This window comes from Sceloporus occidentalis, unplaced genomic scaffold (genome assembly GCF_023333645.1).
Source record: "Sceloporus occidentalis isolate IW3139 unplaced genomic scaffold, rSceOcc1.0.p SCAF_148, whole genome shotgun sequence".
NCBI lineage: Eukaryota > Metazoa > Chordata > Lepidosauria > Squamata > Phrynosomatidae > Sceloporus > Sceloporus occidentalis.
In genome coordinates, this window is record NW_028317128.1 from 1,024,387 (window position 1) to 1,049,064 (window position 24,678).

Sequence of the window (24,678 nt, forward strand, 5' to 3'; positions counted from 1 at the left end):
CTTACACGCATTCCCCCTTACACCCATACCTTCTTACACGCATACTCCCTTACACCCATACCCTCTTACACGCATTCTCCCTTACACCCATACCATCTTACACGCATTCTCCCTTACACCCATACCCTCTTACACGCATTCCCCCTTACACCCATACCCTCTTACACGCATTCCCCCTTACACCCATACCTTCTTACACGCATACTCCCTTACACCCATACCCTCTTACACGCATTCTCCTTTACACCCATACCCTCTTACACGCATTCTCCCTTACACCCATACCCTCTTACACGCATTCTCCCTTACACCCATACCCTCTTACACGCATTCTCCCTTACACCCATACCCTCTTACACGCATTCTCCCTTACACCCATACCCTTTTACACGCATTCCCCCTTACACCCATACCCTCTTACACGCATTCTCGCTTACACTCACACAATAAGGGCATTTGGCTGGAAAAGGGGTGATTTTTATCTCTGAGCCTCCTTTGAAACCTGATGATGCTGGTAGAGGAAAAAAAATGAAATAAAATCAGACATTTCTGCTGGTAGCCTTGCTAAAGAGACCCAACTTTCTCCTAAAAGCCCCAACCCCCAGATAGGGCTCCCAGGGAGGTCAATGAACCCTTCAGCAGAGGGTGAACAGGGTAATTTTTGTTTTAATTTGTATCATTGCCATTGAACGCGTCTATGGTGTTGATTTGGACATTCATTAGATAGCAGAGACCTATTGTACAGCGCTATGGAATATGATGGCGCTATATATATATCTATAAATAATAATATTAATAATAATAAATTAATCTCTGATGTTCAAAGGAGACTCTCATCTATTAAAAAACGTTAATATGGTTAAATGTTAGGAGAAATCCAACAGAAGGAGCATAAAAAGGATTTAGGTGTTTTTACTATATGTGGAATTTCACTGACTGAGATGGTGGTGGATAAGTGGAACAGCCTCCCAGCAGAAGTGGTAGAGACCAATACAGTGAGGACATTTAATAATGTATGTTATAGTCATAAGGCATTTACAGCAGATTCAAAAAGGATTTTTTACCCAATACTATAATAAATTTCGGTTTATTGGTAATAATGCATTCTAACGGGCCAAGCGGTTACTTTAGCTGAGGATTCTGGGTCTGAGCGAATTGCGGAACCCCCTTAAAGGCCGTATCACGCTGACGTGGTAATTGGTTATTATTTCTGACATCGCTATGGAAATCCCCCGTTACACGGCAGTGAATCGTCCCGTTACCCCGCCGAACCCGCTACACCAAGCAGCGTATTTTGATTTTTTTTTTAGGAAGTCCCTTTTCACATCTCATATTTAATCTTCTCCCGTTTCCCCCCCTTTTTTTGTTCCAACTCCCAGCTGGCAGGAAACCCAAAACTTTGCTTGAACCTTAAACAGATCAGCCGGAAGATTTTAAAATTTCAATTTCAATTTTTCTCAACTTTCAAAATCAGCTTTACATTAAGAAATAATAGATAATATATCTTTTTTTATTATTATTTAAGTGATATTTGCAAATTAATTATCTGTTTTGTGCACTCGAAACTTGTCTTGTAACTGGTGAAGTTTCGATGTTCTTATTATTATTTATTGATTTATATAGCGCCATCATATTCCGCAGCGATGTACAATAGCGTTCGCTTTCTATACCTCTGGCAATTGGTATTTAGGTTTTTAGAGCTGCACAGTTGTTCGAATAAATATTAATATAACATATACACTAATTTAAACGCTTCCCATTAATTAAATTAGGTAGATAACCAGACATTAACTGAAAATAAAAAAAATAAAATATTTTCATCATTATATTTCAGCGTACTATGTGACCTTCTAGAAATAGCCACCTATATTAATTATAAAACAATTATTATTAATTAATTTTTATTATTATTTAATTTTATTTATTTATTTTATTTATTGTTTTAAATTCTGATGTGGAAAAATTCCGAAAAAAATGCTGAAATTTAAATGCAACCAAGCAAATCATTAAAAGTGTTTTCCCTTTAATCAGGTGCCAAAATTAATGAATAAATTAATTTGGAACGTGAGTCTTCATAGATCTAATCTGTCTCATTTCTTATGCAGAGTATTTAAAACTCTGGAAAATGAGTGTTTAGCACAAAAAGCAGTAAGATAAACAAAGAACATTAAAAAAACTGTATTTTAGTAAATTATTTACAATTTAAATATATTTTTAAATTAAAATGTACTTGTTGCGATTATTTTTCTTATTCTTACAATATAAAAATATTTAAAAAAAGAAGAAGAAAACTATGGAACACGGAAATTTTATAAATTGCTAAAAATTATAGTGGGTCCGGGAAGAGTATGTAAAGGGGTAAAGGGGGTCACTCCATCGTTTGCTGTCTGGAGAGTTTGCGGGTGACCCAGAATAAAGTTATTAGGTAAATAAAAGTTTTTTTTGTGAGCGGACGGAGTGCTTGGGGTGCTGAAAGGGCCGCGTCACGGAAGGGAAGTTCATAAACTCTATTCACAGAGCCAGCCGTGTCTTTTGTGTCTGGAGTATATGAAGGGTCCGCCACCTGTATGGGGGGTGGGGGGGGGGTCTGATGTCATTTTCTGCCTTGTTCTCCCATGGACTGGATGGATGAGCCCTTTGATGTGACCGCCTTCACTCAATGTGGACGCTCCGTGCTTTGTCGATCACAGCGCTAAGCGAGTCCAGCCCTCTCACACCAAGGCTTCCATAGAACAATGACCTTTCCTGGTCCTGCTTCTGATGAAGGCTTAGCTTGGGTGACTCTGCATTATCCCTGGGTCTGGGGGCGGTCAGCGCTGGGGGGTTCCAGTCTGAATTAGATTATTTCCCCTAAATGTACATCTTTTCCATCAAAGCCTCCAACATTTCCTTTTTTTCCGCCGTCTATATACTCCGACCCGGTTGAGGTGGTCCACCGGTCTCGCAGGGATGGGCAAAGTGTCCGCCATAGACCCCAGTAAATGTCCGCCATGAGCAATGTTGGTGCCGACCCCTGCGGTCTAGGCCAGAAGAGCCGTAACTTGGGTTCTTGGTGCCAGGGGCAGGATCAGAGATCTCGCCCCGTGATGATGTCACAACCGGAGATGGAAAGGGGGGCAGGGGCACACATTACCTTGTGGCACCTGGGGCAGCTGCCCCCCTTTTCCCGCGGCCCCCGCTGGCCAGTTTTGTTCATTAAATATTAACTAAGTCCTGCTGAGAACCCAAACCCTCCCTGGGAATAACTCTTTGTCAAATTTTGTCATGCATATTTTTTTTAGGGAATGCTTAATTGTCATGTGACACATGGGAAAGCATTCTGAGGTTGTTGCCATAGAGAAAAAAAGGTTTCTGTTTTACATCATTAACACATGAATGGTGAATGGGCAGATTCCCAGGGTTTTTACCCCAGTCTCGAGTATAAGGGTAGATTTTTGGTTTTAGTTTTTTTCACCCCAATGTCAGGGTAAATGGGCAGATCCACAGGGTTTTTACCCCAGTCTCAGGGGGGGAATCGGTAGGTTCTCAGGGTCACAAAGTCTGCAGCCGACTCCTTCATCTTCTCTGATTTAATGGTATCAGAGCATCCCGATCACAGCTGGAATCCCTGCTTGAATACAGGTGACTTCCTTCAGAAAAAAATTGCTGCGAAAGGTATTAAACCAGAAATCCATGTTTTTTTTTCTCTGAATCCTCAGTCTTAGAGGTACGGAGCCCGATAATTGGGCCAATACAGTGAAATTCTACGTGTTTGTATCCGGTCGTATAAACATCGCATAAACAAACATGTTTCTGCGTATGAAACAAATGGGTCAACTAATTGCCCCCCAGGGTATTTCGCTAACCTCATGCTGCTCCTCTCCCCCCCCCCCCAGTCTCCCCCGTCTAGCTCTGGGTTGGAGCCCAGGGAGGCGCATCTATAAATACGGAGAGGTGTTATTGGAAACACATGTTCCTGGCGGGTCCCGCCGAGGGCAGAGAAACCTCTCTCTGTGTTTATTTAGATCGGGCTTAGCTTCTGATGTCAAAGACAACAGGGGAAGCCCCGGCCGATGTGTATTTAAAGGCCGGAGACCGTGTTTGTGTGAATATTCCCCTCCAGCTGTCGGAGGGAGGGGGCTCCCAAGGGCCCTTTACCCAGAGGTGTGAAGTAGCAGGAAACCCCATTAACCCTTTCTTAAAAGGGGCAATGGAGGATGCTCGTTAATTAGAAGTATTAGAGGCGAATAAGATTTCTGTACAGAGCGAGATTAAGGCCGTAGAAGAAAGCCGCGTGCCCCCATCGAGAAGTTCTTCCCACGATCACATGGTTTTAGGGTGAATGCCTGTCCCCGTCTTTCCTCCCCTGATGCCCCACTCCCCCTGTTCCCCTCTTTCCTCCCCTGTCCTCTTCTTTCTTCCCCTGATGCCCTGCTCTCCTCCCCTGTGCCCCTCTTTCCTCCCTGGATGCCCTGTTTTTCTCATCTGTGCCCTTCTTTCCTCCCATGATGCCCCAATCTCCTTCCCTGTGCCCCTCTTTCCTCCCCTATGCCCCTCTATCCTCCCCACGATGGCCTGTTATTCTCTCCTGATGCCCCTCTCTCCTCCCCCGATGCCCCTCTCTCCTCCCCTGATGCCCCTCTTTTCTAGGAGGTGGGAATGTTTGCTGGGTATGAGGGGATCGCAGGGTTCTACGGCCCTAAAAGCCCCGATAATGTGTATAGAAACAGCAGGAAACGGCTTTATAAATTAAACGGGGCAAATAAACTCCATTCTTCTAAGTTATATAAATATTCGCAGGTCCTCGCCTATAAGATATTGGAGAGGAAAATGTATTTTGAAAATGGGCTGTCATTGGCCAATTTATTGCCCATTTGTCTCCTGCACCTTACAGCAATCTGCCCCAGTGTTTAACCCCTGTGTAACCGCTCTCTCTCTATATGTCAGTAAACGGCTGGAACACCCACGTCGCGCAGCCAGAAATCTCGGCACAGAACCCAGCTGGCAGCTGACGGATCGGCTCGTGTGAGGTGCGTCGGGGCCGGTGCCAGCGTGATCCCGACAGCCGTGGACGCAGCTGCCATACTTGGCAGAAGAGGAACGACTCACAGCCGGTGCCGTCGGGTGACCTCCGCAGGCAGCTCGCTGCTCTACATTATATGTCAGCCCCATGGAAACCAAACGTTCATCAAAATGGCCAATAAGTCATTCATCTGTATTTATGATTCTAAAGTATCCCTTACGAAAAATTACTGCACTTTTTTCTGAAGTAATACTGCAGTTTTTTGGACATGAAAAAACTGCAATACTGCACTTTTACTGCAGTATTACTGCACATTTACTGCACTTTTTTTTTTATACTGCAAACCTACAGTTGTACTTCAAAGTACTGTAGCTTTATTGCATTTGTACTTCCGTACAAAAACAACTGCAGTACAACTGCAGTACAGTGAAGTACAAATGCAGTAAAAGTGCAGTAAATGTGAAGTAATACTGCAGTAAAAGTGCAGTATTGCAGTTTTTTCATGTCCAAAAAACTGCAGTATTTTTTTTGTAAGGGATTTCATGGAGACTCAAAGCATCCAGGGGCGAAACTTCAGCTCATTTACTGACCCAATGCACGGCTTCGATTCCAGCTGTGGGGGTAAAGAGGGGGGTGTAAGGGCCACGGATGGACAATGCAGGTCTATAGATCATTATGTTACGTTTAGTCTTATAGCGCCAGCAGATTCCGTAGAGCTGTTACAATAAGTAACAGTAACAATGAGATTGACAATTGGATCCTGGGGTGGGGGATTCTGCCCTGGGGTGGTAAATCTGCGGTGATAGTAGTCCATTTACCACATAAATGGGGGGTGATTCCCCTATTGGATGATCAGGCTCCCAGTAGCTCTACCACTCAATGGGCCGCAGAGCTCTTATGTCCCCAGCCTGCCCATAAACACTATGTAGTTCTTCCTTAGTGGAACAGCCACCCAGCAGAAGTGGTAGAGGGTAATACAGCGAGGGGATTAAACATGCATGGGATAGACATACGGCTCCTGAATCTAAGACGAGACCAGCGACTGATTAAATTTTGAGTCGTTACAGCAGGAGAAACGGGCGACTAGACGGGGGCCGGATGGGGCCGATCCGCCGGCGGGTTCTGGGTTTCTGTGTTGAGTCTCGGTTGAAGCCACCCCGTGTATATCTCTATGTGCCCCCGCTGGGAAGATACTCCTCTCACTCTTCAGAGAGAGTAACCTGATATTTAGCATATGCCAGGCCTTTTTTTGCCAGGAACAGGAAAATGTCTGGCTTTATTTTCCATTAAAATTTTATCCTTCTTGCCAAATGGAGGATTCTGGGAAATTGAAAATGAAATCGTAAAAAATAAAAATGCCTCATGCAGGGTGTCCAAGCACTCGATAAATCAGTGTGTCGGACTATGCAAATCACCGGCCGGCAAACACATGTCGACCGTTAAAAGGTGCGATCCTTGGTAGTCAACCAAATAAACGCGTTACAAAGAGGAATTTTCCGCTCGCCGGATCCACTGAGCGATTTGCACGCGTGGCGGTTACTCCACATGTTACATTATACAATTGAGGAAATTAAATAAAAATTATTTTAGGAGGGATTTTCAATGGTTTGGGGAATTCGGCAGAACCCACTAAATAAACGTTTACAATCGTGTTTACAGTACATACACGGTACTGTGCAAAAGTTTTAGGCAGGAGTAAAAAAAATGCTGTAAAGTAAGAAGGGTTTAAAAAAACATTATTTTTATCATTTAACAAAATGCAAATTAGGTGAACAGAAGAAAAATATAAATCACATCAGTATTTGATGTGACCACCCTTTGCCTACAAAACAGCGTCAATTCTTCTAGGTGCACTCGCACACAGTCAGGGGTTAAAAAATATACTAAAGAGGTGCTAATGATCATCGATTTAATATGTAGGTTGAAGCACAATCATTAACTTAAACAGGAATGGCTGTGAAGGAGGAATAAAACTGGGTGAGGAACAGCCAGACTAACAAGGTCAGTTTAATGCCAAAAGCCATGATAACACTGAGCACAGCAACAACACGCAAGGTAGTGATACCTTTTCAGGAATGAAGCCCACGGTGCTCAGAATGGGCCTTAGTGGGCCGTTGACTGTGTGCCGAGCAGGGATAGGTCCTGACGGCATTTTTTGAATGTGGGGGGAGGGGTTAATGGTGGGCTATTTAGGGGTTTGGCGCCAGTGGAGCAGTCTCCATTTTGTCTCACCTACCACTCACTGTTTGTCCCACCCTCCCTCCCTGTTCCTTTTGTGTGTTGTGTTCTTCTGGTGTGTGTTTGTTGTCACGGTCGTGCGTAAGCTTACCAGGTATCTAGGGGGTTAATGCTGATGGGAGAGCATTGGTTTTGGGAGGTTTCCTGGTCGGTGGAACTGGGAACCTTAGGTTTGGGTTTGGGCATCTCGGTATGTCCTTCCCTGTGTGGTTCCTGGATAACCTGGTAAGCTTGGGATGGTTTACATTAAATGGTTAATGTTGAATTATGTTAATTTATGTTATTTATTGTTCAGTGTGTTGGTCATTGTCCTGTTAACGCACCTATTTTTGGTTTTAGGTCTGCGTGGCAATGGCCTGCATTTAAATAAATTTCGGCTGTGGCCTTTTACACCCAAAAAATCTATGGTTGTCGTGTCTTTATTGGGGGAAAGGTTTGTGCGTTCTTGCAGGCCTAGCCCGGGAGTCGAGGCTACTACAGTCAGGTCTCTCCCAGGCAGAAATTTCAAGGCACACAGGGGTTTCCAGATATTCTGTTCAAGCTCATTTGAAGATTCACAAAGAAACAGCGATGTTGAGGTTGGGAGACACAGAGGTCAGCCAAGGTGCGGCGGATGAAGGACACATCATGCTTACCTCCCTTTTTAATCAGAAGATGTCCAGCAGTGCCATCGGCTCAGCATTGGCAGAAAACGGTGGAACCCGCGGACACCCATCTACTGTCCGCAGACGTCTGCTCAGAAAAGGTCTTAGTAGAGGACTTGGGGCTTAAAAAGCCATACCTACGTAGAGTAAACAAGGCAAAAGGGAGTTTGTTTGCCGAAGGGCCGGACAGCGGTACAAGAAGAAGGGCTTGCAGGCAGTAGTGAAGCATGGTGGAGGTTCCCTTGCAGGTTTGGGGCTGCATTTCCACAGCTGGAGTTGGGATTTGGTCAGAATTAATGGTCTCCTCGATGCTCCTCAATGTTGAGTACAGGCGGATACTGATCCATCACGCGATACCATCAGGGAGGCATCTGATTGGCCCTAAATTAATTCTGTACCATGACAATGACCCCAAACATACAACCGCAGCCAGTAGGAACTATCTTCAACGTAAAGAAGAACAAGGAGTCTTGGAAGTGATGGTTTGGCCCCCAGAGAGCCCTGATCTCTGCGTCTTCGAGTCTGTCTGTGAGTGAGTGTACCTAGAGGACCGGACGCTGGTTTGAAGGCAAAGGGCGGTCACAAAATATTGATTTAGATTTTTTTATTAACATATTTTTTAAAGAATTCTTCACAGAATTTTTTTCACGCCTGCCTAAACTTTTGCACAGTACTGTGTGTATTACTAACGGAGTGGGAGCAGCCATCCTCAGCATCTGCAGGATTATTCCTCCCCTTAAGATATCTCCTTCATTGCTAAGTTTTTTGTGGATTGGTTCCTGCAGCCCAGAGACACTGAGGCTGGGGCGGAAACCCTGAGAGTCCCCAAGTATGAGAATACAATTCCAAAATAATGCCCCAGCGGGGACAAGGGTAAGTTACAACTACAAACAAACCAATCCCGTTCCCGGGATCAAAAAATACCCTTATTATAACCCCACCCTAAAACATGACTTTTATTAATATGTTTATTAAAAGGTATAACCAAAAAAATATATAAAATATATATAAAAAATAACCCCTCATTCTTTCTTAAGTCCATAGAGAGCTGAGGGGTCCAGGAGAGTGGTTGGAGCCCAGGAACTCAACAGAACTCTCCAGACAATGGATTTGTGAATCGGCGAGTGGCTGAGTGGCTGAGTGGCTTTGCGGCACAGTATGGAGGGTCCTCGCCCATTAATGCTGCAATAAAAAAGGCAATTATTTTAAGTGTGAATTAGAAAATGTTGAAAAAAAAACACCTCCCCGGACTTGTGTTTTATTTGCCCCTCACCCTGCGCGGCTCTGGCAATGGCAGCCAACTCCAAGGCCGGACGATATCCCCATCTGGAACGCATTAGGCCGTTTGTGTGTGTGTGTGTGTGTGTGTGTGTAGAGGGTAGTGGGATAGTATAAAAAAACTTGCTAGTGTGTTGCACGCTCGTTGTTCTAGGTGTTAGGGGTGGTTGTTCTAGGTGTTAGGGCTGGTGTTCTGCACACTGGTTGTTTTAGGTGTTAGGGCTGGTTGTTCTAGGTGTTATGGCGGGTTGTTCTAGGTGTTAGGGCTGGTGTTCTGCACGCTGGTTGTTTTAGGTGTTAGGGCTGGTTGTTCTAGGTGTTAGGGCTGGTGTTCTGCACGCTGGTTGTACTAGGTGTTAGGGCTGGTTGTTCTAGGTGTTATGGTGGGTTGTTCTAGGTGTTAGGGCTGGTGTTCTGCACGCTGGTTGTTTTAGGTGTTAGGGCTGGTGTTCTGCACGCTGGTTGTTTTAGGTGTTAGGGCTGGTTGTTCTAGGTGTTAGGGCTGGTGTTCTGCACGCTGGTTGTTCTAGGTATTAGGGCTGGTTGTTTTAGGTGTTAGGGCTGGTGTTCCGCACGCTGGTTGTTCTAGGTGTTATGGCTGGTGTGCCACATGCTGGTTGTTCTAGGTGTTATGGCGGGTTGTTCTAGGTGTTAGGGGTGGTGTTCTGCACGCTGGTTGTTCTAGGTGTTAGGGCTGGTTGTTCTAAGTGTTATGGCGGGTTGTTCTAGGTGTTAGGGCTGGTGTTCTGCACGCTGGTTGTTCTAGGTGTTAGGGCTGGTTGTTCTAGGTGTTAGGGCTGGTGTTCTGCACGCTGGTTGTTTTAGGTGTTAGGGCTGGTTGTTCTAGGTGTTAGGGCTGGTGTTCTGCACGCTGGTTGTTCTAGGTGTTATGGTGGGTTGTTCTAGGTGTTATGGTGGGTTGTTCTAGGTGTTAGGGCTGGTGTTCTGCACGCTGGTTGTTTTAGGTGTTAGGGCTGGTTGTTCTAGGTGTTAGGGCTGGTGTTCTGCACGCTGGTTGTTCTAGGTATTAGGGCTGGTTGTTCTAGGTGTTAGGGCTGGTGTTCTGCACACTGGTTGTTTTAGGTGTTAGGGCTGGTTGTTCTAGGTGTTAGGGCTGGTGTTCTGCACGCTGGTTGTTCTAGGTGTTAGGGCTGGTTGTTCTAGGTGTTAGGGCTGGTGTTCTGCACACTGGTTGTTTTAGGTGTTAGGGCTGGTTGTTCTAGGTGTTAGGGCTGGTGTTCTGCACGCTGGTTGTTCTAGGTATTAGGGCTGGTTGTTCTAGGTGTTAGGGCTGGTGTTCCGCACGCTGGTTGTTCTAGGTGTTAGGGCTGGTGGTTCTAGGTGTTAGGGCTGGTTGTTCTAGGTGTTAGGGCTGGTGTTCTGCACGCTGGTTGTTCTAGGTATTAGGGCTGGTTGTTCTAGGTGTTAGGGCTGGTGTTCCGCACGCTGGTTGTTCTAGGTGTTAGGGCTGGTGGTTCTAGGTGTTATGGCGGGTTGTTCTAGGTGTTAGGGCTGGTGTTCTGCACGCTGTTGTTCTAGGTGTTAGGGCTGGTTGTTCTAGGTGTTAGGGCTGGTGTTCTGCACGCTGGTTGTTTTAGGTGTTAGGGCTGGTGTTCTGCACACTGGTTGTTTTAGGTGTTAGGGCTGGTTGTTCTAGGTGTAAGGGCTGGTGTTCTGCACGCTGGTTGTTCTAGGTGTTAGGGCTGGTTGTTCTAGGTGTTACGGCTGGTGTTCTGCACACTGGTTGTTTTAGGTATTAGGGCTGGTTGTTCTAGGTGTTAGGGCTGGTGTTCTGCACGCTGGTTGTTCTAGGTGTTAGGGCTGGTTGTTCTAGGTGTTAGGGCTGGTGTTCCGCACGCTGGTTGTTCTAGGTGTTATGGCTGGTGTTCCGCATGCTGGTTGTTCTAGGTATTAGGGCTGCTGTGGTTGAAGGTGGTTACTGTGGGTTTTACGGATTTGGGTGATAATGCGGGTCTCTGAGACACAAAGGGTCTGAAAGGCCTCGTTTGAAAAGACCTTTGATCAGAAAAATCCAAAGTAAACAGGACTTTATCTCCCAGAATCCTCAAAGAGGCCGTCGGCCAATCAGAGAGGAGAGCGAAGAATGAAGGAAAGCTCTGAACCAATTAGCACCCCCCCTGCTAAGATTAAAGTTTTATTATAAAGGATCGGTCCGACTGACAGAAAATACACATTTCTTTTGTGTCCGATCTCTGGATTAAAACGATTAAAACAAAACGGAAGATAAACGTTGGTTTAGACAGAAGACCGATGAGGCCTCTCACAGGGATTACCCCACTTCACTTCTCAGTTTATTCTTGCTGGGGGTGGTGGGGAGAGCGGATGGATCTGTACAGAAGGGAAGTTTATTTCACAGTAAGGAGATCATCTAAATTGAGAGGATCAGAGGCTGAGATGGAACGGAAGGAGGTTTTACTTTACTGAGAGGGTGGTAGATAAGTGGAACAGCCTCCCAGCGGAAGCGGTAGAGGGTAATACAGTGAGGGGATTAAACATGCGCGGGATAGACATCCGGCTCCTGAATCTAAGACGAGACCAACGACTGATTAAGGTTTGAGTCGTGTGTTCATGCTGAATGTATATTTTGGTATTTAATACTCTTATCATTACCGGGAGCCTCGTTTTCAGGGAATACGATTCATTCTACATAATAACAACTTTCCATATAACGCCTCGAGGCTCGATTCAAACCAGTTTTTGCCCCATAATATAAAGTTTTCAGGCAGCTGCATATCAGCCATTTGTATGATTCTCGCTCTGATATCTGACCCCCGATCTACTAAACACCCCGACTCCTTATCATACTGCCTGTGGGGAACAATAGAATGACTCAGTCTTAATCACCCAGACGGACTCTCTGGCTAATTAAAGTGTATGGAGGAACGGACTTTCAGTTGTTTGGGGGGGTAGCCATGCCTCCATAACCTGGATATACCCCTTTCCTGCCTCCTTTGAGGGGCCATCAAAATTAAAATCCAATATTATATTATATTATTTTTGTAATATAGACATACCTCCTAGCGGTCCTGGTTTTCCTTGGACAGTCCCGATTTTATTGATTCCATGACAATATATTCTTAAATTATAAATTCACAAATTGGAAAATGACTTTTAAACATTGGGGGAAAGATTACGGCAAAGAAAACGGAATAGAATTGCGATTCTCAGTCATCAAAGATAGAAACAGGAATTTGTCTGCCTGAAGGAATAACTGACAGCCCGTCCAGCTGGCGAGGGATTGTGGGAGTTGTAGTCCACAGACACTAACGTGCCCGAAGTTGCCTGCTCCTTTAACGTTCGAGATGCCCATCGCCTGGTTTAGCGAGCGCTCACATGTGGTTATGTTATATATATAATGACACGCGTAAGAAGTCCTGTGTTTAACATACGTGATCGTGATTACGCTGCGCAGGGGGTTAACGGGGGCCCACGCAGAAACCTACGCCGGAGCGCGGTGAAGCAGGGTCTCTCGGGACGGAGGAGAGAGTAGCGTGTAACTAAATGTAATCTTTTTATAAATAAATATGTCTTTTCCAGTTACGTGTCTCGGGATGACGTTGCGCAGGCACAAGCCTCTTACTATACGGAATGAGTCATGCTGGGGGTTACCAGAGGTCATTAACCCTTCACGTTGCCCTCCTTCTCCTGGGAAAATAGAGTTTTTTAACCGGAATTAAATGCCCCCCCAAGGATACGGACCAACGTGCCCGGGGCTCATTATTTGTTAAATTCATGTTTCTTAGTAATAATGCACAGAATGCGCAGGTAGAGTAGTAGAGAAGGTGCCCAGAGATGATTGGGTCGAAAGCACATGAGGCACGACGGGGTATTTGTGTAACTGAGTGGGGCATTTAGAAGAATAATGCGGTTTATTTACAGTTTAATTTATAAAGCCGTTTCCGGCTGTTTCTATACACATTATCGGGGCTTTTAGGGCAGTAGAACCCTGCGATACCCTCATACCCAGCAAACATTCTGACCTCCTAGAAAAGAGGGGCATCAGCGGAGGAAAGAGGGGCATCAGGGGAGGAGAGGGGGATCGGGATAGGGAGAAGGGCATTGGGGTGGTGGATCAGGGTTTTGGAAAGGAGACCAGGACAATACCCTGGTGGTCTAGTGGTTAGGATTCAGCGCTCTCACCGCCGCGGCCCGGGTTTGATTCCCGGTCAGGGAAGGTCGTTTTTATTTTCACGTCATGAGCAAAACTTTTAATAATTAGCATTTTGTAATGAAAAAATATTTTATGAAAATCTTAGATGACTTTAAATTTATGGAAACATTGTTTAAAAAAAAAGCTTGTTAAAGGCCAAGTTTACAGTCTCTGCTGTTTCTATACACATTATCGGGGATTTTAGGGCCGTAGAACCCTGCGATACCCTCATACCCAGCAAACATTCTGACCTCCTACAAAAGGGGGTAGAGGGGCACAGAATGTGACCAGAGATGAATGTGTAGAAAACACATGAGGCACAAATCCCTGGTGGTCTAGTGGTTAGGATTTGGCGCTCTCACCGCCGCGGCCCGGGTTCGATTCCCGGTCAGGGAACATCAGTTTTATTTTCACATCATCAGCGAAACGCTTAACAATTAGCATTTTGTAATGAAAAAAACATTTTTATAATAGGGATGCACCGATATATCGGTGGCCGAAATATATCAGTGGCCAAAATAGATCGGCCGAAAAGGGCATTATCGGCAAAAAACGCAGGGGAAAAGCAGGAACCCAGCGGAGTCACGTGAATGCACGTCACATGACTCTGCTCCGTTCCTTCTTCCCCTGGGGGTGTGGCCAGAGAAGTTCGAGATGAAGCAGCAGGTCCCCTGCAGAAGTCTGTGAGTGAAAGATCTGCAGTTCAGGTAGAGGTTCCAGCATGTGCTGGCTGCCTGGGCATGATAGGAGTGTGATTCCTGTTATATATAGATATAATATTGTTTTTTTTTTGGTGTGTTAATCTTTTTTATTAAAAGTAAGTAACACACCAAAATCGGACAAAAAAATGCAATAACTATATATTGTTGATTGTCAACAGCAATCAGACTCCTATCATGCCCAGGCATACCTAGATTCCAGCATGTACTGGCTGACTTTACATGATAGGAGTGTGATTGCTTCTAACAATCATATAAGTAATATTGTTATTGAAATAACACTCCTATCATGCCCAAATTCTAGCATGTACTTGTTGCCTGGGCATGATAGCAGTGTGATTGCTGTTAACAATCATATATATATTAATATTGTTTTTGCATTTTTTGTCCCATTTTGGTGTTTTACTTACTTTTAATAAAAGTGTGGTTATTTTTTTATTTTTTTTTAAGGAGGGGGTTCATTTTCGGTTTGGGCCAAGTGAATCCTGAATTTTTTCGGTTTCAGTCCAGAAGTTTCATTTCGGTGCATCCCTAGGTTTTATGAAAATCTTAGATGACTTTTAATTAATGGAAACATTATCAAAAAAGATTGTTAATGGGCCAGTATACAGTCCCTGCTGTTTCTATACACATTATTGGGGCTTTTAAGGCTGTATAAGCCTGCGATACCCTCATACCCAGCAAACATTCTGACCTCCTAGAAAAGAGGGGCATCAGGGGAGGAGAGACGGGCATCAAGAGAGGAAACATGGCACAGGAGGGACTGGCCAAACTAAACAGGGACACTTGGGAGGTATGTAGCATATACTTTCCTATTCCACAGAGCATACTCTCTTCATGTCCACTTTTCTTAATCTGTCACTTTTCCCAAATTATACATTTTTACAGGTGTAAACATTTAATAGTCGTATGTAACAGTGTTTATGAATTAAAATAAACACATTGTTGACAATGCTGGCTCTGCCACGAGCTGCCACTGATCTCAGCTTTATCTTCTAACCCAATATCTCCAGAACAAAAAAAACAAGCTATAGGTGGTTTCCATCAATGGACATATTTATGCTAAAAGGTGTGATGGTGACGGTTCCGAAACGCCTTTCACACCTGTTACCGAGATCGCGTTACGAGACGTCGGAGGATCGCAACGAGACGCGTAAGGATGCAGGTGCGCGTTTCAGACGAGTTATTAGACCCCCGGGAAAAAAACGTCGTCTGCAACGAGACGCGCCGAGACTCCGCTGGCACAAAAAGAAAAACTTGTTATTTTAAAGATCCGACTCGTTCCCAATTCTTTATGCTCGAGGGGGGTGGACATAAAAATCACATCACCCTCAGCTTTTAGCGTTCTTTGTAGCAGAGCAGCTCGATATTTGGCCACATGTTAAATTTCGCCATCGTACATCGCTACGGAATATGATGGTGCTATATAAGAAAATGAATAAAAATAATTAAGTCGTATTAGTGGGGAAAAAAGTAAAAAATAGAATTAAGGGAAAGAAACTGGAGAAAAAAAAAAGAGGGGAATGCGCAGGCCGATGGAGAGCAGACGGATCCGTGCAACTTTTATCAGTGGCCCCAGAATATGGGGAGGGGGCCGGGGGGAGGGAAGCTCCATTTAAATATTTAAATACGGTTATGGGGTATCCGAGTCCGTCCCTAATTGGTGTTCTGATCCGCGCGGGAAAAACCTCTCGGATGTTAAAGCGCTGCTTAGGCTTCTGTGTGCGAAACGCGTCGGGCGCAGCCATCCTCACCCCCCCCATCAGCTTTTAATATTTCACGAAGCTCTTCGTAGATCCCAGCGTCTTCTCCTCTCCGTGACATTTTCTTTTCTGTTACATTTAAGTATCCTGTGCAGCCATTTCTGTTATCTTGCTGCACCGCTTTAACCCTTGACGCGCCAGCGAGGAGTGCGGGGCTCTGTTCGCAGACATTTGATGCAGCGGCCGAATTCTTTTCTCCGCGTGGAACTGGACGTGTCGGGACCCAAGCGGCTTTTTCATGATTAAAAGGCTCTTTCCTGAGTGTCTCTTTTGTCTTCTGCCCAAAGGGCACATAAATTACTTGTCTCCGGTGAAAAGTCTCTCATTAAGCTTTGGAGCAGGAAGCATCCCCTCGGCTCTCTGTATTGTGTGCCGGTGTTTATGGTCCGGTCACTGAAGAGCTGGGATTCAGACAGGGGGCCGTAAAACAGGGGGACGTGTCTGGGCCCTAGGGGTCCGTGCACGGAGCCCGCGGCTTTATTTCCTGACTCAACTCAACTGAATTTGGGAAGAAACTAGGGCTGAAGCAACGAATCGATAATATCGATAATAATCGATAACGGAAATCGTTGTCAACAATTTCCGTTATCGATTAATCGAGTGATCGATTAGTTGTTGGAGAACTCGGCTCGTTTTACCTCCTCCGCGAGCGTTTCCCGGCTTCTGCTACGCGCTCTGCAGTCTCCACCTTCTTTGAGCTACGTGACGCGCTTCAATGTTGGTCTGCCGTTTGAATAAAGTTTTCAACTTCTTGAAGGTTGGAAGTGGAACGAGTCCATAGCTGAGGTAAGTGATTCTCTATGTGCGAGTGGCTATGTGCGAGTGTCAGAGTGGGAGACTGGGTGCAGGGCTAGGTGTGAGTGGGGATGCAGGGCAGAGTGGGGGTGTGGGTGCAGGGCAGAGTGTGAGTCTGGGTGCAGGGCAGAGTGGGAGACTGGGTGCAGGGCAGAGTGGGGGTGCAGGGCAGGGTGTGAATGTGGGTGCAGGGCAGAATGTGGGTGCAGGGCTGGGTGCAGGGCAGAATGGGAGACTGGGTGCCTAGTGCCTGGGCTGGGGCAAAGTGCAGGGTGCAAAGTGAGTGCTGGGGCAGGGTGCAAAGTGAGTGCTGGGGCAAAGTGAGTGGTTTAGGTATTAAAACTAGTTTGATAAATATTGTGTTTGGGTTCCTATACTTTGAAAATATTGTTTTTTATTACATCATAACAAAATAAGAACGTTAATGTAAATTTTAAGTTGTTTTTAACATCCAGTTCATTAAATTATTTTAAATAAACGAAAAATTTGCATATTGGTTTTTTTTATCCGATTAATCGAAAAAATAATCGGCCAACTAATCGATTATTAAAATAATCGTTAGTTGCAGCCCTAGAAGAAACCAACAAAACCCCGTACAATCAGCGAGGGGGGGGCGCCGAGTGAGGATGGGGAACAACACAGTGCAGCATTGCATGCGCAGGAGGACATGAGGCAAAAGCGAATATTTCTGTCCATTTGTAGAAATTAATGTTTTTTATGAGAATTTTTATATATCAAGGGATTCTTCATATGTTAACCCTTTAATACCTCATCACACGGACCCTGTTGGAGTGGCTCGCTCATGGTGGAGGCCGAATGGCTCTAATAACGGTTGTTATGGAAACCATGAAGATATTCTGAATGGAGTCACCTGTATTCAAGCAGGGATTCTAAGCTGTGATTTAGCAGGGAGAAAAGCACCAATCGGGACGCTCAGATATCATTAAATGAGAGGAGACTGTGTGATCCTGAAAATCTGCCCATCCATCCCGAGATCCTGAGACTGGGGTAAGAACCTCGAGAATCTGCCCAATCACCCCGGGAGCCAGGGGCAAATCGTAGCAGACGGGCAATTGGAGGCACTTCCAGGTGGCCTGGACAAACAACTCATCGTGCTGTCTGGGTCCAAGGATGAAATGCTGCCCCACCCCCTCTTCATTGAATTTCTTCACTTTGACGATAAGAGTAGTGGTATTTCACCGGCGGCACCCCGCGAGCGGGGGCCTCCCACTTATCCTACACCTCTCATGTCTCTTCACAGTTGCAGACTAGAGTCAAGCTCAACAGGGTCTTCTTTCCCCGCTGATTCCGCCAAGCCCGTTCCCTTGGCTGTGGTTTCGCTAGATAGTAGGTAGGGACAGTGGGAATCTCGTTCATCCATTCATGCGCGTCACTGATTAGATGACAAGGCATTTGGCTACCTTAAGAGAGTCATAGTTACTCCCCACCCCCTACACCAAAACCACACCCACCAAAACCACGCCTATATCCATTGTTATATGATTTACTAATTCATGCTCTCTCTCACACTCTTGTTTACTCTCGCAATGTCTCCCGACCTTCTCCATCGGCTGGCATCTTCTTTCTTCCTCTGCTGCTCCGGTGCACGTCCACAAAAGGCCAGACTTTTGGGCAAACTCTCTCTCTCCCGATTGGAGGAATGGAGGAGAGCCTATCCCCATGGCTCCGCCCTTTTTGCGGAAGTGCCCTGAAAGGCGCAGAAACGCTTCTCTTCCTCCACGAATGTATCCCAAAAGAACGTGCTCTGTCCCTAACAAAGTGCACAGAGGGCACCATGGAGCCACCGGGACCCAGCTCTGCTAAGAGCTGCTGCAAAACTACAACTCCCATGATGCTCAGCTGACTCCCTTGGACACCGGTCTCTCTCCCCTCTACAGAGTTCAGTCTATGATGAGTTCCTGATCTTCGTTGAATTTGATAAAGCCCCCGACTATGGGGTTTGCTGTCGAATTCCCTCCCCGGCTGACATTATTATACTCGGCAGCTGTGAAGTGTGACAGATGTGACCTGTACCTGGCAAGGACTAAAATGCGGGGGGGGGCAGTAATTTGGGTAGCAAAAGCGCCCCAGGTCCCCTGATTTTGGGCATCACCCAGCAGCGCGCAGGCGCAGGTAACCCCCGCTCGCTGACGGGTCCCAAGGCCTGATGCTGAGGAGCAGCCGGGAATCTCTACAGCTGGATTACAAGGACAGACCCTGACGTCCTTCACACTGCAACCCTTGCCAGGCTCTCCTGAAAAGCAACCTGGCTTCACCCTCCCCAAAACCAACCCTGTAAAATACCGCGGCTGACGTTGTGAAATCTTTTTTATACGAGATGCTCCAGTAGACCGTGCGCCGCGCGAACATCTGGGCACCTGACGGACATGTTTTCTTGGTATCATAAGTGATTTTCCTTTAAAACTATTAAAAAAGGCATTTATTCCTCCCCAGGTAAACTCAAATTCACTACAAGGAAAATAAGCACATTTTATATGGAAATTAACAGTGGAGTGCAGTGAATTACCCCCCCCCGAGGGGCAAAAACGAATATAATTATCTTCACTATCGCCGCGGCAGCCGCCAGACGGGACTCCGGCCACCTTTTTGGTTACGTTGCGTCACTGACATTTTACAGCACACGTCCCCACTTTCGCAGTTTATTGGCCGAGCCGAGAACAGCCAAGAAAAGCATAAATGTCCAAAAAGTGAAGAAATTAAAAAAAAAAACCACCTCAATTTTCCTTTCCTGCTTTAATAGACTCAGATTAAAGCGGCAGAGCGGAGAATGGGCCCTGTGTTAATGGCAGACGGAGCGGTGTTTTCCCAGCTGGTATGATGTCATAATCATAACAACTCTCTCCCTCTTTTGTCATAGCAGCCCGGGGGACCCCGTACACAGAACTGGATTTGTTCCGGAGGGTAACAGGGTTCTCCAGAGTCCCCATTAAAAGTGTGAGAGTCACGGACTTTTAACGACAAGATTATGCGTCTGGTTTTTTTAATTATTTTTTGAGATTTTTTTACAAAATTAAAAACAAATAAAAAAATAATTAAAAATGAAAAATTTATTTTTTACAAATAATAAAAAAATCTTGCCGCTTCCAGTTTTGTCTGGATAAATACGGCCTTAGTCTCCAAGGGGCAGGAGGGCAAGGTGGCACCTTTTTTTTCATTTAACCCTTTCATAGGACCACAGTAAAGAGACCAATGTGGCCTTTTCACTTTTTTATTTTTTTGTTACATGCGCTATTGACATCAGTACTGAAATCATTGCCCTCCTCATATTCCATTATATAACGTTTATTCCTCCCCACTGGTTTTCTCGGCCACATTAACACAGAAACCCCAAAACTCAGGGATAATGAGGGTCGATTTTGCCCCTGAGGTCACTTTACGCATCAGCATTTTCTGGAGAAGCGATATTTAAAAAAAAATAAATATATAATATATTCAATTTTTCCGACAGTAAATGTAAAACGTCATTTTCTTATAAGAAGATTGAGATAAAAACAGGAAAAAACATTCCATCGCCTCCAAAAATGGGTGAAAAAGTAGCAGATTCCTCGCCTGGATAAATCCTGCAAAAAGTTGCAACATCAATTATTAGTTTATTTCTTAGCATTTATTTATTTATTTATTAGGGACCCCCCCAGCTATGAGATAAGAGCTCTCTGATTGCCCTCCTCTGCTTCTCCATCACTGTCAGGGGTATTTTCTTTTGCCCCCAGCCTGGCCATTGATGCCCCCTCAGGGTAAATGCTAATCACAGCCATTTGCTGTTAGTTTTTCGCACTTCAGCAAACAGATAAAGGATTAAACCCCATTTACTGATAAGCTCTGGATTGGCCCCTAAAGTAACAATTATGGGTAATAAAACTTATTTTAATTAACACTTTCCTGATCTGAACGACATAAAACGCAGGCAGCCAGAGAATTTAAATGACATTTTAACATTTTCACCCAAATTGGGGATATTTTTAACACTTTGTTTAAATGATTCCTTCTTATTCCCGGGTGCGAGGAAACGATGTATTCCGAAGAAATCTTTGTATCTGATAAAGGAATTCTTTAGAGATTAACGTGTTTTCTCTGAGATTTAAACATGAAATCTAAAATATATTTATATGAAAACATATTCCATAGCGCTGTACAAAGTATTATTATTATTTATTGTTATATATAGCGCCATCATACTCCGCAGCGCTGTACAATGTATTATTATTATTTATTGTTTTATATAGCGCCATCATACTCCGCAGCGCTGTACAAAGTATTATTATTATTTATTGTTATATATAGCGCCATCATACTCCGCAGCGCTGTACAATGTATTATTATTATTTATTGTTTTATATAGCGCCATCATACTCCGCAGCGCTGTACAATGTATTATTATTTATTGTTTTATATAGCGCCATCATACTCCGCAGCGCTGTACAATGTATTATTATTTATTGTTTTATATAGCGCCATCATACTCCGCAGCGCTGTACAATGTATTATTATTATTTATTGTTTTATATAGCGCCATCATATTCCGTAGCATGGTACAATGTGTTATTTTTTATTGTTTTATATAGTGCCATCATACTCCGTAGCGCTGTACAATGGGTAGACAGACATAACAAGTAGTATATCTTATAACAATTTGACTTACAGAGCCAACAGGTGAGGAGGGCCCTGCGCACAGGAGCTTACAATCTTACCAGTGTTATTTAGAGGGACAGTATTTCAGAAAATAAAGCAGTTGATGGGGATTTTTTTAATGCTCCATGGGGGATCCCTTTATTGGCATTTTAACAAACACAATTTTTAATAAACTAATTACATTTTAATAATGATAATTCTGGTTACAAAGTTATGCGTGAGCCGGGCCTGTATAATGTATAGATAAATCAGTGAGATGCCCTGTATAATGTATAGATAAATCAGTGAGATGCCCTGTATAATGTATAATGTATAGATAAATCAGGGAGTCCGCTCCTGTATAATGTATAGATAAATCAGGGAGTTGGCCCTCACTCGTTGTATAGTGTTAGGCTGTGTGTTAGCATTTGGTGCCAGCATGTTAGTGTGCGGTGTTAGTGTGCGGTGTTAGGATGAGTGTGTGTTAGTGTGCGGTGTTAGGATGAGTGTGTGTTAGTGTACGGTGTTAGGATGAGTGTGTGTTAGTGTGCGGTGTTAGGATGAGTGTGTGTTAGTGTACGGTGTTAGGATGAGTGTGTGTTAGTGTGCGGTGTTAGGATGAATGTGTGTTAGTGTGCGGTGTTAGGATGAATGTGTGTTAGTGTACGGTGTTAGTGTGCGGTGTTAGGATGAGTGTGTGTTAGTGTGCGGTGTTAGGATGAGTGTGTGTTAGTGTGCGGTGTTAGGATGAGTGTGTGTTAGTGTGCGGTGTTTGGATGAGTGTGTGTTAGTGTGCGGTGTTAGGATGAGTGTGTGTTAGTGTGCAGTGTTAGGATGAGTGTGTGTTAGTGTGCAGTGTTAGGATGAGTGTGTGTTAGTGGTGTGAGGGGTGGAGATAGTGTGTGTAAGTGTAAGTGTATGGGGTTACATTATACAGGGCATCTTGCCGATTTAAATACGTTATGTAGGACCGGCAGCAATATTAATAACCCCACCTGTAGTAATATAATCCCGTTCCATTCCTGTACAACGGTGACCGACATCCGTGACACGGCTGCAACACAAAAATGACTTAAATAACTAAATATTATACAAAATCTTTCAATTGCCAAAAATGTAAATCTTTTCAGAAAATGCCTAAAACAGATTAACAGAACGAATCGTTCAAAAGTCCTATAAATCATACAGCATTAAACATATAAAATGCTCTAGATTGTAAGCTCCTGTGCGCAGGTCCCTCCTCACCTCTTGTCTACCCATTGTACAGCGCTACGGAGTATGATGGTGCTATATAAATAATAATAACAACACACATTGTACAGCGCTACGGAATATGATGGCGATATATAAATAAGAAGTTCATTCAAACGTACAAATAACTAACACATTTAATGGCTCTGCCAGGTTATGGACCTCTTTTCAATGGAATGCACTGGCTTTAAAGGGGTTAATCACTCCTGAAGCGGGTGAAGGTGCCCCCTGTGTATATTCTGGGGTCCAATGAGTACAATCTGACTCCGTTACTCCACACTGAACAGCTGCACAGACCCCCTCCAGGAACAGAGGGAGGGCAGAGAGAGGGCCTTTCAACTACCCCACAAAACATTTGGGGGAGGGGACTCTGTTCTCCATTCCCTTTTTTGCTCCAATTGCACCAGATCCTGCCCACCAGACCCCCAAATGCCCAGGACCCCCCTGTACCCCAGCACACTGCCCCCCATGGCTGCTCTTTAAAGCCCCTGCCCCGTCCCTTCGACTTTGTTTCCACCCCAGCCGCTGCCCTTTGATGCAGGGAAGGCTCTGCTGTTTTGGTGCAAGCGACTCCCGAGTCCTCCAAACCCTTCCCCCTCTCCCCGAGCAGTCGGAGGGGAGGCTCCGAGCCCCTGCCAAAGCAGGGATTGTTTTAGGAGTCACTCATCCAAAAAGAAGGGAGAGAGCCGGAGTCCCGGAACTCAGCCTCCGAGCACAAAGTAACAACTCGCAACATTGTCTCTCCGCCATCAACCAAACTCAACTTTTCAGGATTTCTCTGGATTTCCGAATTCTCCCTGATTTTTGGGGGTAAGTCTCACATTTTGATCCACAGCAGATGAATCTTTTTTTTTTCAGACAAACCGTCCCATTTAAAGCTCTCCGCTGTCATTTAAATTTTTTTTAGTTTAGTAATTTATTTCAATATTTTTTTTCTTCATTTTTAGTTTATGTATATTTTTTTCTTATTTTTTTATTTCTTTATTGTTTTTTTTTCTGGTGAATTCAGTTTGTCGAGGCCTGGTCTCTGTTGATGCCTGTGGGTTTTTATATATTTTTTAAAACATTTTAAAGATTACCAGAATTCTTACATGTTTTTTTGTTTTTTTTTAAATGACAGAATTTAAAGGGGGCTATTAAAATCTAATCACATTTTTTTTTTTTTTACAAACATGTGATTTTGGTCATTTCATGTATAATTATGCAAACCCGCTGATTACCCGTTATTACTAATTATATGTAAATGTTTCTTGGAGCTAATGGCATTGTTAATTAGTGGATGTTCTAATTATGACACTAAGTGTTTCATGGGTTAATAATTATTGGATTGGGGAAAAAAAGTCACATTCCGGAAATGTTTTTTAAAAAATTTGCAAGAATTTATTTAAAAAAAATCTTTAATATTAAATGTAACAGTAAACAGGACATCTGCAATTTTATTGTTTTTCTTTTGTTGTAAAAATATGGTAAATCTTAAAAAAAAAAAAAAAAAAATTTTCAAGAATCAAAACTTTTTTCATCTACTATATTTTGTTGGTTTTTTTTTAGTTACTGGGACATTTTTTTTTTGTAAAAATATGGTAAATCTTAAAAAAACAAACAAAAACAAATCAAAACTTTTTTCAACTGGTATTTTGGGTTTTTTCTTCAAGTTGTGAAACTAATTTTGAAAATTATTTGCTAAAATGAATAATTTTGCCTAAATATTCCCATTTGGGGCATATTCCATAATATTTGGGTTCTAAGAATGCTTTGTGATCCGGTGATTTTGTTTATACGTAAAAATTCTTCTAGAATGACGGAATAAGCATGTTTTGAAAGTTTAAAGGAACCCAAACAATAGGAATTTGGTAAATTGTTGTCGGGTAGATTTTTTAGAAATGTCCTTTTTAAGAGCAGTAAATTAATTGTGTTTTTTAATAATGTCATTCCGGGGTAAAATGTGTGTTTTAATAGACGTGTTGTGAGCTTCGACGCATCCGTCATCGGTCGATGCTGTAATAAACATTTTAGTGAGATTTGGGTCCGGCGGATGTTGTTATTTTTGGAAGCGCTCGCTATCGATCCGTCTGGATCCAGGAGGTTTATCGCCGTCTTGTTGGGGGGTGAAGGACTCCGGAGGGCACAGAAGATCCTCGCTTGGCCCTCCGCTGGCTCCCGCGGTGCTTGTCTAGGAATGTTCCGGTTG

The 24,678-nt window shown here is 44.0% G+C and overlaps 1 protein-coding gene and 1 non-coding gene across 2 annotated transcripts in view; both read left to right on the forward strand.

Annotated features, from left to right (window-relative positions):
- Window positions 1-24,678, forward strand: part of LOC149280718 (brother of CDO-like) — a 77,314-nt gene that overhangs the window by 15,811 nt on the left and 36,825 nt on the right. The window lies entirely within an intron of this gene.
- Window positions 13,658-13,729, forward strand: TRNAE-CUC (transfer RNA glutamic acid (anticodon CUC)). Its single transcript has one exon. It is a non-coding gene; the product is annotated as a tRNA-Glu (tRNA).